The 15,060-nt window shown below is 37.2% G+C and overlaps 1 protein-coding gene and 1 long non-coding RNA gene across 3 annotated transcripts in view; one reads left to right on the plus strand and one right to left on the minus strand.

Moving 5' to 3' along the window:
- Window positions 1-15,060, minus strand: part of MBIP (MAP3K12 binding inhibitory protein 1) — a 110,397-nt gene that overhangs the window by 48,835 nt on the left and 46,502 nt on the right. The window lies entirely within an intron of this gene.
- On the plus strand, window positions 553-10,781 carry LOC118687921 (uncharacterized). Its single transcript, XR_004980407.1, has 3 exons — window positions 553-647; window positions 6,574-6,621; window positions 10,699-10,781. It is a non-coding gene; the product is annotated as an uncharacterized LOC118687921 (long non-coding RNA).

A 15,060-nucleotide genomic window follows, 5' to 3' on the forward strand; every position in this document is an offset into this window, starting at 1 on the left:
AATTGTAGGAAGGAACTCAGAGCCCTGATGACTAAGGCAATGAAATGCTGTCCTAATTAATTCCTTCTTATCCCAAATTCTTCCATGGAGTTCCTGTGTGATGCTGAAAAGTCACAAGCAACCATTTTCACAAAAGGATGCTATTTTTATTTTGTCACTTTCTCAGATATCATGTTTGTGCTTCGATGTTGTTCCAAGCTCTGACCTCTGCATCTTAGAGCCCTTGGAAACCCTACTGTGAAAATGAAGTGCCTTGAGAAGTTAACATAAAAGAAAATTAGGTCCTTGGTCCTTCAAACTTGACACACATATTTACTTGTCATTGTCAATTTGGCCTTTAATGGCAGTGCCTAAGTCTTCATTATGGAATTTCAAAGTGTTTTTATACTGGAGAATTCTTTGCAGAAGGGCATTAGGTAGGGGCGTACATAAATCCTTTTCCCCTAGCCTGGTTTCATTCAAAATAAACCCATAAATCTGGTGCAAAAGAGAACTTCAGTAAGCAGAGTGTTTGCCACATTCTCTTTCCAGGACAACCAGGATGTACTTTGCCTGACTTTTGCTTGCCTGTCTGGAACACAGGAAGGATAATATCACCCATCAGGGAAGGAACAGCACAGGTCTGAGTGTTTATGAAGAACTCAAAGGTAGGTCTAAAAGGGACGTAAATCATATGCTGCTTGTACTATCATGTGAAGACTTATGAACTGAATTTGCATCCTTTAACTTCTGTAACTACAGTAGTGTTAATTCATGAGTATTGGCTTCCCTCCATCACTGTGTTGTACTCACACAACCAGACTACTTTCAAACCTAAGCTTCTGACTCTCTAAAGCTGTTCTGCACTGTGTGGTTTTACCAGTTCAGGCCAATATTGTCTATCTTAGGCTTCATTATATTGAAATCCACTCCAGGATAAAACATGCCTCCAGGAAATGTCAAGAACCCCATTCTACACAAAGCTGATTGGAGAACTCTACAAAATGCAGTTTGGGGCACCATTTTCTTTCCATTTTCATCAGGAATATGATGAGATGCTGCCCCCTTTCTTACAACAGGCAGTTACTGGGGCTATGCTCCTTCAGTAACGAAACCCAGAGTGAATACAGTTGGAATCCCTATAGGACCTTTTATAGAAGAAGATGTCAGGATTTCAGACATTTACTTTTGTCTTGATATATATATTCTATATATGGTTGGGACTGTCTCTATATCATATACAGAAATTGTTGTGTATTAAAAAATAAAAATATGAGGCACAAGAAACTAAAATCCTCATTCTAGTTCAGTGCTTCAGCGTTAATCATGCTTCAAGTCCTAAGACTTGAATTTCTGCTCATGGGTGCAGGTTCAAGGGAAGTAAAAGGAGAAGAGCTGACATCTGGAATGTCTTGCTAAAGTTTATGTGGGTTCAAGAGAAGATGGGACAACTATATGGAAAATAAGTGCATCAGAAGTTAATAAACATAGCGATATTGCATGCACCAATTACCTAAGTGGAAAATGACTACAGGCTGGAGGAGGGAAGTACCATACATCTTTTTTTCCTTTTGTATGGTTTCTACTGCATCTGCTCTTTGCCCCAGTGAAAAAAGGAACTGTCAGAGAACACAGGATATGCTGCAGGCAGAGTTCACAGAGAATAAAATCCAGCAGTAATCCATGAATCCCATGAAGATCAGCCATCTCATACTCTTCCACATGAGAAAAAAACCAAGAGTTTCAAGAGTTTTTTTTGTATCTGGAGTTACAGGGTTGTGTTTGCAATGGTGACTTTAAGGTGGCAATGTAAAGCAAGCTAGGTGGTGGGAAAGTATAACTTTAACTAGATCAGGCTGATGCCTTTAAAAATAATTGTGTTGTCTTAGTGTACACAGTCCCTTCTGTAAGTGTGAAACAGAAGCAGGATCTTCCAAAGCACAAGCAGGTCTTCTGTAATGAAGACTGGCAATGCAGTCACAGAAGATACCAAATGAGGTTAACATAGACAAGTGCAGTGCAGTTTCCCTTAGCTTTTTAAGGCTTATCTTTTTCATTCTTTCGATGTAGCTTTGTTGTATATTGTTGATTGGAAGGCTATGGAATTCTTCCTTAATACCCAGAATAAATCCCAGTGCTTCATCTCCTCACAGATGAAACTGCATCATGCTTTTTCTGCATTACCAACATTGCAACCTTGTGATCCTTTTAATTTGCATTCCACACCCCCAAAAGCACTGGACTCTCTCCTGATGATCCTCTTCACAGAAATAAAAGTGACAGCTTCTGTGAAAGGGGAAGTATTGCAGCGAGCAACATATGAGCATTGAGCGGAACAATGCAGTGAGTAAGCAGCTGAACCTTGAAGGGAATCTCCATTGAAGTAAAACACAAAAGGAGAGGCTAATTCAATTAGCAACTGATGCTTGTTACTTGAACAAACTTCACTGAATTTTGAAAAAAACAGGAAATACGCAGCCAATGAACATGTTGGCAAAAATAGACCGACACAAGTAAATATCTTGAGGTTTCTCAGATTTTCTTAAATCTCAGTAGGCCTCCCAGGTAACTGATATTTTGGATTTTATCTCTTTCTCTCTCCTCTTGTGTATTTTCTTCCTTAGATGAAAATGATCTAATATGGCTAAGCCTCTGAAAATGCTTTCACACCATCCTACTATCCTACATATTTCAAGTACCTGCCTGTACAGTCTTTCCTCTAGACCTGCTGCCCTCAAAGCCTTGAGTTACAGACAGATTTATCCATGCTGTTTCATTCCTATTGCTGTTTCATTCCATTCAATTTCAAAGGAAGATGCAAACACTCATTAAGCAGAGGTGTGCCAGGCCACTAGTTGGAGCATGCTACTAACCAGTCTAGGGAAAAGAAGAACTTAAGTCACATAAATATGTCTTGTTCTCCAAGAGCCCACCTACCCAGACCAAAGCAGCCTGAACAGCGATGGCACTGATTTCAATGCTGTACAAGAGCAATTCCATTTTTTCATATCAAAACATTATTATAAGACAGTTAATCAATCCTTATGGTCACTTTTAGGGGAAATGAGAAGGAAATAAGCCAAACATCAGATCATTAGTTTTCATCATTAATATAAAAATCCTGTCAGAGTAAGCCAGAATACTTTAAACATAGTTAATGTGGTCTGATTTTTGACAAGGTTATTAAGATAAAAAAACCAAGCAAAAATAGCAAGCAAAATTTATCCTCATTTCTATGCAAACATATGATTTCGTCCTTTTAAGAACATCCATAGCTGTAGCAGAAACCCAGTTCCCTTCAGCTTAGCAATAAAAACAATATAACTTAGCTCATGTCAAAGTTTACCGTGTGACTTTAAAGCAGCTGTTAACTTTAATATGATAAATGAAATCATTACTGAATATGGCCTCACAAGGCAATTTTTTTTTTTAATGTTTGAACCATTCTTGTCTATACCCCCTTGTCATTAACTGGTAAATCAGTAATTTATTTCCTATTAGAATTTATATAGTTTGCAGCAATTAAGAAGAAAAGCATAATTGCTGACAAACCCAGGGCACTATTTAAATCACTTCCTTGTTGACAACATATTTCTCCTTCCTAAAACTGAATGTCACTGAAATCTGATTTGAACAGAACCCTTGTGGACTCATCATTCAAATGTACTGCACCTGTCACCTGTGTGCTAGCATTCTGCTAAGGATCAATTTACATAACCTCATTTAATGGTTCATAAATCATACCCATTAAGCCCAGCTAACAGGAACCAAGGGTTCTAATTTATGCTGCCTTTCATAGCAGAAAATTGGGAGGCTGGAGCCTGTGGATAAAGAACCCAGGTCTTGCCTTTGATTGTTGATTGTGATGGTAAATGTATGGATGATGAGAACAGATTTTCACTTTATTGATTTCCTGCCAAAGCACAGCATGCTTTATTGTGAAAGGGGGCCTTTTGGCAGCAGTGCTAAAAGTGGCAGTTGTTTAGGAGCCCTTTGCCAAGATGACATCTAAGACAATACCGAGTGGTAAATACTAAAATAATATCAAGATGAAATGTTAATTTTTAAAAAGAAACATCCCCAAAGGTTCATAAACTCAATGATGTTTTCTACCCCAGAACACCTCGCTAATAAACATGAAGCCAGGTGATTACTGTGGGGTATTAATTTTTCTAAAATTTATTTTTCTTAAATTCTGTATTCTATTATAAATTATTCATGGTATTTCAGTCAAAGTAATGCAGATGTTTGAAGCCCGCTGTAGAGTGACAGTTCAGCCAGAGTTGTGTGCTGGGCCTGTCTTGAGCTTTGTACTCTGATCCTCCCTTTGATTAAATACCTGGAAATAGCTTCTTCTGTCATTTGATTTTCCATTTTTAAGTTCTATTATTTAGTAGGTGGCTGAGTGCCGTATTGAGTGTATTGCCAAATGGAATATGCATATGCATAGGCATACAGCAGTCTTGCCACATGAGTTTAGGCAGGGTCTCAAAATACCAAAAATAGTCTTGGTATTACTTCCCAGAATCAAACAAACTCTGTTGGTTTGTTCCCCTTGCCTCACTCAAAATTGCACCCCTTCATTTCAGCTTGCCTATAATTTTCTCCGTACAAGTATGAAATCCTAAATTTTTTTTAATCTTCTCTTAGAACAGACTGATTCTCAACAACTTGGAATTTAACCCCCCCATTATTGCAGATGGACAGAATAATTTTTGCTGGCCTGAGAGTACAGTCTGTGTCTTCTGCCAGCCATCATACTAATTTAATGAAGGCAAACAACATGATAGGTTTCTTCTGCTTTTCTAGCTACAATATAGAAATTAAGATCTTTGTTTTGGAAGATGCTGGCCATGATCTGGGGAAATACTGAGGTTACTGAATAGTCTTGATGTAAAAATATTGCTCAGAAAAAACTCAGAACCTAGTGCTTGCAGCATTAGCTGAGCTGGGAAACTTGCTGTTGAGGTCCACCATAGATTTCCCTTGTGACTTCACCAGAACTCTATTCACCAAATGCACTGAATTTCAGTCAATTCCTAAAATAAAATACATACCTAGCCAACAGAGGAGGTGTTATAGCCCAGATACCTGCTTCCCTCCACTTTTTGTGCTGCCCTGTCAACGGAGCTGAAGAATTGCATCCCATCTTTTTATATGCTGCTTTCCTCTGGTGGCTATCCATCACAGCTCTGAAGCACAGAGACATCAACAAGCCCAGAACAAGTTTTGGCTTTCTGGTACTTAGAGACTGACTTTGTAATCTTCAGCTTGAAATATAACAAAAACATAAACAAAAATCTCCCATAATGTATCAAAATCCTCTACCTATTCCTCAGTGTTACAAAAGGCACTGTATTCTTTCCTGCCTGTGTTTGTGCAGACCTTAGCCTATTAAATGTGCTCTATGAGATCTATATGAACAAGATCCAGATGTGACAGAGAGGATCTATGAAGTATTCAAGATGCTGGTAAGTCTTAGGATAATAAAAATGGTAGTTTGCCATTATCAAGATGGATAAACTGGGCAGCCCAGTACTTATAAACCTAGGAAAATAGAAAATTATGTATTCCTAAGAAACACTTTCCTGGAAAAACAAGAATTTTGAGGATTTTAATTCTAGGCTTTGAGGGAGTCATAGTTATCCTTTTTAGAGTTAGATTGTCAAGTTCTGAGAGTTAGTTTTGGTTATTGTCACTGGGGTTTTGCACATCCCCACTGTGAGCTCCCTGCCTAACCTCTCTTCTGCAGATAACTAAGCCAGTCTCAGTAATGGCAAAAGAATATGTGACTGTACTTCAGCCATTCTAGTTTGGCTATTAACTTCATGCCTGTCAAAGTTTGCACTGAGTCTGAAATAGAAAGTGCAGCAGCTGGGGAACGAGCAAACCTCTTTTCCTACAATGGTGGCAGCAACCTCTGGCAAAGGAAAAGGGAGAACAGATGGAACAAGAAATGTCTCAAACTAACATAGTTGTCTACTGTTGTGTGCAGAAGTGGATCACTCAGCCTCTGTCTCAATTTCCATTTACAAAATGGAGAGAGAGTGCTGGATACATTTAAATGGACTGGAGCAATTAAATTCACATTAATGTCCAGGATTTCTTCTTTCAGTAGCAGTATATATTTAAGTGTTTTGCTATATGAACGTTAATTGATTTGTAGATTGGAGTCCTACATTGATTTCTTTGTCTCACAAAATCTAATATAATATTTTAGAAATGGAAACTGTTGAGTATCCTCTGCTTATTCTAATGCACCTGAGTCCTGGGCTTGAACATCCCTGCAGTTCAAGTCCCTAGCCTTCACTTAAACAGAAACCAACAATTCTACTGAAGAGATGGAAGGCTCCTGTTAGTAGGTTCATATCACTGTATTCAGTTTCACTTTTGACATAAATAGTAGTCCAGCTCAAGGTTCCAGAGGTGGAGGGTTTTAAGCTTGAGCTCAGCTCTGCTAAAAAAATTTATTTGGCTGTAGGAATTCTGTTATTGAGTTTCAAGATCCAATGAATAAAAAAACCCAAGCACAAAACCACAGCCTATAGAATATCATTCTGGTTGTTATTTACGTAAGTGTTATTTATTTTTCAGGTGCAAGATTGAACTGGAGCTCAGTTATGGAAGCAAGCATCTCTGCAGGTACTGGGGATGTCACTGGCAAACCTTACTGATCTATTTTCAAGTGTAACCACACACTGATGTTCCTTAGCCTTGCTGGCAAAGGTTACTGCTGCTGTAACACTGAAGTAGAGAGATCCTGTGCTTACATCTTAATTTCATTGTCAGAAATGCTATCTTTGTCCTCCTTTCCTGTGGCAGTGATAGCCCAAACAGAGCGATGGAGATGACACCTCAAGAGCTGAGATTGTCACCGACATGGTTTCTGGTGACAATCTCTGTTGTTTTGATAAGAACAAAAGCAGATCAAGATCTGTTCTAATATCTAAAGAACATTTTTTCCCAGGTACTACCCTTTCAAATCTTCTGCTCATAGCTTGTGCCTTGCAGGTGGCCCTCTGACATCACTAGGCCAGATCCACAGCTGACATGAACTCCATTCCAATCAACAGGACTCCCATGCCTTGCAGTGGATTATGATCTTAATCAGTGGAGCTAAGCTGAAGAGAGACTGTAGCCACCATTTAGGTCAATCATGTTTCTCCTTTGACTTCAAGGCAGGCAAGGCTTCACACTACAGCATTCCCATGTAGTTTCATTGGCATTAGGGGCTATACACCGTGGTGTACCATTGGGCACAGAAACTTTGTGGCCTGAATGCCCAGGGCTCACTGTACTGCTAAAACTGCCCATGTGCATATGGGCTGTTTCAGTCAGTTCACAGCAGCACTACTCAGCCTTTCTTAAGAGAAAGTGAATTTATTGGAGCCATTGAACTGTATCATTCTGAGCTACCTTATCTCTTAATTCTTCTTTTTCTTGTCACAGATGCAAGCCTGAATTTTAAAACTGATCCATTTTGACCAACGTCCAGTGCTGCTGTGTGGCAGTATAATAAAGGAAATTAAGAATGTGGTGAAGGGAAAAGAGAGAGCAAGGTGGGAATGCAGGCAGATATCCAAGATATTTAGGGCTGTGTCAGTGACGTTGATGTCACATTAGACAGCTAACACTCCTCTGCTGGGTCTTGCCACTCTCCAAGACAGAGCTGTCCAATATGCTCACAAATCTGCCAGTTAAATGTTCACAACCTCAGACTGGCATGTTATAAGTAACAGACATTACTAATGGTTCAATTCAATACCTTTACTTATACCCCTTGACTTGTGGTAACTCCTGCTGACCATTTCCCAACATAGGCTATCAGCAGTTAATCTTTATCAATAAAAATTATGAATATTTTCATTGAAATTGATACATTATCCAAGTACAAATATTGTGTAAATGGAATAAGGAAATTTTACAAGGCACTATGTATCTAAAATAAAGTGAAAAATCCAGTGTCTGACATACTTGTTTTATACAGATGTTAAATAAAACAGACTATGCCATATTTTGGAGTCAAGCTGGGAGCAGAAATGATCCAGATCCAAGCTGGGAGCAGAAATGGGTCCAGATCTAATATGAGCTTACTCAAATTTGATCACACTACAACTCTGTCTCTTAAAAAGTAAAATCGTTGCACTTGCAAGACTCTAGCCAAGTATACCCATTCAGCCATGATCCTATTGATAGAGTTTTTAATTTTTTACTGAGATATGTCCCAAGATTATCCGCAAACCTCAAAAAGTCTTAACATAAAATTCCAGACAAAAAACTAGAAACATTCTGTATGTGCTCTGGTCTTGTAACTTTTCCACTCCACAGCACAGCTCTGTGCAACTCCTGAAAACGGGTTAAATAATTTCTTCAACATTCAGGTTTTTTAAGCAATAGATTGAAAGGAATCCAAAATTATGCCAATATTGATTCAAGTGTATTGATTAAAAGTGAGAGAAATGGACTTTTTGAGGTCATGGAAGCCCAAATAATATGAGGGACTTTTAGCTTTTTTTCTAAAGATGAAAAAGGTTTGTGTAATTGCTCTGCCTCTCCCCCCGCTGCTCCCCGCTCCCCTTAGTAATTCCTCAATATGTAGTCTAATTTCAATGAAATTATACAGAAAGGTTGGAATTCTTAAAAGAGCGATTTCAGGTTCAAGCTGAGTAGGAGATACATGAAAGCAGGCAGCTGAGCAGGGGTGCAAAATAAGTGTCCTCATTGCCAGTGAGATCGTGGGACGACATCAGCCATCAAGCCACAAGACATCAAACCTAACAGAAGAGGGACCATAGAACCAGGTTCCCTAATTCTGACATTCACAGAACTATTTTTCTCTGAGGCTTTTACATTCAAATCCAATAATTTATCTACAAACTAAGAGATCTGCTGACTTCATTTTAAAAGAAATTCAAGGGGCTTTTTCCTAGTATCTTATCTCTCCTTTTGGAAGCTTTTCTGGTCTCCCAATTATAGTGTCTAAATGAATAAATAACTGAATGCAGCTATTTGTATGATTATCAAAACCATGCTGATGGAGCTAGTATGCAAATTCTATTCCAATAAAAGTAGGTTATGCCTTTTGTATGAAAAAGAAAGAGGTTGTTAGATGAATTTCAGCAGTGGGTAACTTTCTTTAGAAATAAAATTTCAAACAATTCTGAGGTAACTGGGAGGGGAACTGCATATTCATTTTCATAACAAATATAGCCTGGGTGCAAGAAGCCCTAGTGTTAGCTGCTTTTCAAAATATCTTCACTTAATAAATACGTGTGCCACTGCAAACATAAATCCTATAGAATCTACGTAGATATTCTTTACTGATCCACCTCTGCAATTGTTACTGCAACTGGTGGATCTTACACATGATAAATTTTGAAGAGAAATTAAATGCCCAGCTCTGTAAGATAATGACTATCAGTAGTTCCTGCTGACTTCTCTTTCAGAAATATTCTTTAAGAATTAGGTTGAAAATCTATAACAAACCCCTGTTCTCTTCTTCCCTAAAGATGAGAAAAAGAGAGAAAAAGAGATAGTAGGTTTGTTTCAGTAATATCAGTAGTCTTATCATGCACCTGGTATCTTTAGATGGATTTGAAACACTTTTGATGTGACCTACAAGATCAATACTGATTACAGTGGGTGTTAGTGATGGAGCTTCCTCTGTATATCTACTTGTCTTAGCAAATCAAATTCTTAATGTTATTTCAATGTATTTTTCTTTAATTCTATTTTATTTGTATAATATGAGTGCAGATATTGGATTTTTGGTTGTTGGGAGTTTTTAGAATTTAAAGGATTTTAATTTAGCTAATTCAGTTATCATAGTGCAGAAAAAGCTCAGACTGTCATGGGTCCTATCCATTCATGGTGGAACTGCAGGAGACAACTGAATTACACTAGCGATGAATTTTTCTCATTGTGTTTCTTCCACTTAAATTTAATCAACCATTTGTGAACCTCTTACATTTCAATGGCATTATATGAAACAACTCAATGTGATACAAATCTTTTGTTGAAATTGCATTAATTCCTCTGGAGATGCAGATAGCAACACAAGTCTATAAGATCTCGTCTTCTTTAAGGTTACTGAAATAATTGCTTTTTTAGTTAATGCTTTTAGGCTTTTAGGTAATAAAATATCTAAATTAATTTGTATGTTAAACTTGGAGTTAGTATGTATGAGTTCAGTGTTACATTGTTGCTGTTTGTACTAGTATCAGTGAAAATTGCATCAAAGCTTTCTTTCCATGTATGAATGACTACGTCTGAAATAAAGTATGCTTACCTAGATTCCAGGTCGTTATTATACAAAATTCTGACAATTAATTTTTATATGTTTGATGAATTAGGGTTTTTTAGTTATTTGGATGTAATTTTAAAGTGAATTGAGAATACTGAAAAATAATGCATTTACATCTAGGGACAAACCTTACACTTTTAAAGACATTAATAAACTCATATTAAAAGTTTAGTTAATAATAGATGCTTAGCAGCAATGTATGAATGGAATTACCAAAATTATTCTCCCCTGGGGTTGGAAAGAAGTCCTTTTGTCCCTACCAGCTTCTGAAGCAGAAAAAAAATATTCTGCAGTTCTTCCAACTGATGATGTCAAAGCACTCTGCAAATATCAGTGCTGAAATTAACAGTCAGAGCAATTTGCCAGATATAAATCCAAGGTTATTTCTCATTTTTCCTCTTTTCTTTCAAGTACAGGCATGCCAATACCCAAACCAAGAGACTGCCTATATCATTTGTGTTGGTACAACCATCTGTTTACAGGGAGCATTCCACACCAGGTCAGTAATTAAAACACGTCTTCAAAATGACAACCTTAGTGAGATTACTTCTGCTTGTTCTGAGTTCCTTTTTTTATCTTCCTGACTTCATTTCCATACTTGAGCAATTATCAAAAAGTGTGTGTTGAAGATGTGGTTTCCTCAAGACCAGACACCCTAACTGTATTTCATTTTTGAATATACTGCAGGAAAGATTTATAATTGAGGATCCAGAGCTAAGGGAGACTTTTCTCTGGCCTACCAACTGGATTCAACAGGTGAGCCAGGAAAGTGCCTCTTCACATTTGTCTCCTTGGGAACTTAAGAAGGGGACTACCATCTGATTCATCCCTGAAAATACTTTCCTTGGTATCTGAATCTCTCCTGACCATGGAAAACCCCCATTTCCCTCAAGGATGAAAGTTTAATGAGGAGTAGATTGAACCTTGATAGTAGTGTGAATGAGCACTCCAAGAACCTGGAAGTGTCTGGGCTTTTGGTTGCTGCTTGTTAAAGACAAAGGGTTCACATACTGCAATATATCAATACTACAATGTACATCCACAGCATATCAATAACCTCAGGGATTTCAGTGGAACTATTAAAGTTTAAAAGGAGAGTACTTATAACCATTTGCAAAATCAGTGGCCCAAAATTGATTCAGATCTTGTCTTCCCAGTGGTTTGAACTCCCCCATGAACAGGACTATTAGACTCACAGTAATCTTGTTATTATTAAGGCAGGACCTAAAACTGTGAAAGGTCAACAGGAAGTGCTTCTTTTCCAATGAAAAGAATTTGAATTTACATTTTCAAATTTCTTTGGGGGTTGGCTTTGCATGTTTGTCTGTGTGTAAAATTGGCCAGTGCTAGCAATCTCTGTAAAATATTCTCATGCAGTGTTCACTATATTTTCTTCTTCCCAGATACACTTTTCAAAACTTACCTACATTGTGGTAATAATAAAATAAATACTATGTTCCTAAAATAACTCTTCAACTGCAAAACAGATAGGAAACCCATTCCTTCTTGCAACAGTGAGCAACAGTGTACTTTCCCGCAACCGCCAAACACTATGAAAACGGTTTCATTTACTTCCAGAATTTGCCAAAAACAGATGATGACTGAAACTGGTAATGACTATTTTCTATTCTCTATCCCTAAGTAATTGACCATTAATTATAATATCAATAGGCTGTGGATAAGTAAAGCAGACACATGTTAGGACTACATTTCATTTGTAACTGTTTTGTATATATCATAAATCTCTAATATTGGGCTATTGTCACACATGATGAATTATTGTAAGCATGTCAGCACATAGTGGAAGTCAAGTACATTCAAATACTACTCAGTCAGAATTGAATTTGGCATGATAGTCTCATAAAAGGGGACTCAATTGAGAGTTTCCACTTGCCTGCTCTAAACTTGTCACTTGTAGGTGCTAAAGAGCTTGTTGTGTTGGTTTAATTAGTCAACAAATCGGTCCTTACTTGATTGCGTGGTCGTATCACATATGTTAACACTTCACTGTTTGATGGAGATATTAACAAGTGACAAGAGTCTCTTGGTCTATGGACTTTAAAGAAGAGAAGCTCTTCTATATTATTTCATTTGGTCCTGCCAATATTTATTAGATCATGCATGCTGCAGGCTGCCAACAAGAGAAAGACAACACAAACATTTTTCAGGGTTATGCTCATCTGTATCCCAAAGAAGGGTCACTAAACAATCGATGGTAAAAGAATATAAGTAAGATGAGTGTTTTCTGCCAAAGCTTAGAAATCCATTATATGATACAGTTTGCTGCAGACCTCCTTGGAGCTTTTTTCACTTAAAGATAATTTATGACAAGAACAGAGAGGTTCTTGAAAATGCTATAGCAACTGGAGCTGAATGATGCCACTCTGGCACTAGATGCATAGTCACCAGAGGCCAGTAAAAAGGAAGTTTGCATTTGTATGAAGAACTGTATTAGTTAAGCATTCATCAGTGTTGTATAAAATATTCATATTACTTGTTGGTGGAAGATTAAACAAAAAAACTTCAATAATTAAAATGGCTTATTCCCAGGAGTGGGGGGTAGGGAAAAAGTTGGTCCTCTGCAAGTTTGCAAAAGGGCTTGTCTATTCACTTTTTGTATAGCAGCAAACAAAAGAGGAGTGCATACTTTATAGGCTCCACTTGTTTGACCACCATTCTGTTATAGCTTTTATCTGTGCTTTACCAGTAATCAGGTCTCTGAAGCATGAGCTGCAATAAAGAGGAATACATCACATGTAGAAAATCTCCTTAATCATTTTTGATGAGTCTCTTGCTAGAAAAAGCCATTTATAGCATTGTGACAGGAGTCATAAATGCTATTTTTCATAAATATTGACTGACTGGTCTTGGCAGTATGGGAAAAAATATAATGAGAGAGTACCTCTTTAAGTTTTCTATAATAATATTTTATTTTATTTCATTTTTTTTTTTTTTGAAAGTTGGGGGACAGTTTGAATAATTGCCTTAAGAGGGAAACAGATAAGATGCATTGACATAAAACCTCATTGCTTCCATCTTCATGGAAATGTTGAAACCTCCCAGCTTCTAAGTTTTCATTATAATGCTTAGCTGAACTTTTCCTCTCTTTTAATGCGTAGACTGATCCTCAAAAGTCAGGGTCTGCTACCAGACAGCTGTCTTAAATCACCCTGATCTTCTACAGTGATTTAGGTTTTCATGTAATGTTACTGGTACAGAAAAATTCACAAAACCAAGTTTTAAAAAATTGTAATAAACTTGCTCATAATAACCAATGATAGAACAATGTTTTTTAAAAATAGTGGATCAAGAAGTTTCTTACCCTAATTTCTCTATGCACCATTTTACAAAAATGTTACGTGCGTTCAAAAGCCTGAACTTAAAATTATATATTTTAAAATTATAATTTTGTAAAAATGTGAATAATTTGTTAATACAAACATGCATATGGTTTGAAAAAGCATGTGTAAATGTGCAATCTTAGGAACAGAAAGTTGTTGCAATCTTTTCAGCTGAATGGCGGTTCCTTATTATCACAGATCATTTTTTCATACACCTGTGTGTAGACATGCACCTTTTTGTGAAAAAATGTAAAATTCTTTACTAGTAAGCATATAAAATGTAATGGCTGTTCTAAACTGAATTTTGTTTGTGTGAGTAGAGTTTTTTATCTGATTCTAAGATGTAATCTGCATTAGCTTGAGTTTTTTGAATTAATTTGAAAGTACTTTTCACCTCTTATCCAGGAATCTGGAGTAAATTGTCTTATATCGTTATAACGTCTATTGCAACAATTATGAAGTTGATGTGTAGGTATTTAGGGCTCAGATACTCTGAAAATGGAACAAAATATGGTCTTGCTTTTGTCTCAGGTAAATATTTTACCTTTTTTTATTGTGCAGGTTTTTTTATGGTGGATGGTCATATCCTGTATCTTTGGAATATGGATTATAAACTTCCAGAGCTTTCCAATTACTTCTGCCCTGGGCAAGAGAGCACACCTTTTAGTGATGTTCAAATAAGAATCTTTGCCCAGATGCCCAAAATCTCACAAAAAGTTTGTGGTAGTGTCAATCTTTCAAGTTGTTTGGGACTCTCTGTGAATTACTAAGTACCCTTCATTTCTATTGATTGCAGTGAACAGGGGAAAATTAAAAACAAATAAAACTGAAGACTTCAGAATACATGTGAAGTCTTTCAAAGTGAGGGTTTGATGTTCTAAATTGGTGACCACTTTGTTATGAGCTAATTTACCTTGCTGTTTGTGGAGGTATTCTTTCCCTGTGTACTAGTTCAACATTTTCTTCATTGCTTGTTAATTCAAAATACGCTTTTTTACTCTAATCACTGATCAATGCCTTCTCTTTGTCCTTTCTTGTCTTTTTTTTAATCAGATCTGTTTGATTGATTGCTTTTCCTATAGGTTGTTATTTTGGTTGCATGGCAGCACTACCCAAATTTCACCTGCCCTACACAGAGTTGAATGACTCTCCCAGTGCCACCACCATGGCTGACAGGTGTTCTTCCCAAAACTGATACCAGAAGCTACTGGTGTAAAGCTGGTAAGTCAATCCAGAGAAACAATGCCCTCCCTGCAGATACGGGGGCCCTGCTATTAGATCTCTCCAAAGCTGTCTCTTTTTCGGGTTGAACAAGGCCCAGTGCCACAGCCTCTCCTTACAGAGCAAATGCTCCAACCCCTGACCATTTCTGTGGCACTTCACTGAACTCCCTCTGGCTGATCATTACCTTTCATATTACTGGTGCTTCTTTAGCTG

This window comes from Molothrus ater, chromosome 6 (genome assembly GCF_012460135.2).
Source record: "Molothrus ater isolate BHLD 08-10-18 breed brown headed cowbird chromosome 6, BPBGC_Mater_1.1, whole genome shotgun sequence".
In the NCBI taxonomy this organism is placed as follows: Eukaryota; Metazoa; Chordata; class Aves; order Passeriformes; family Icteridae; genus Molothrus; species Molothrus ater.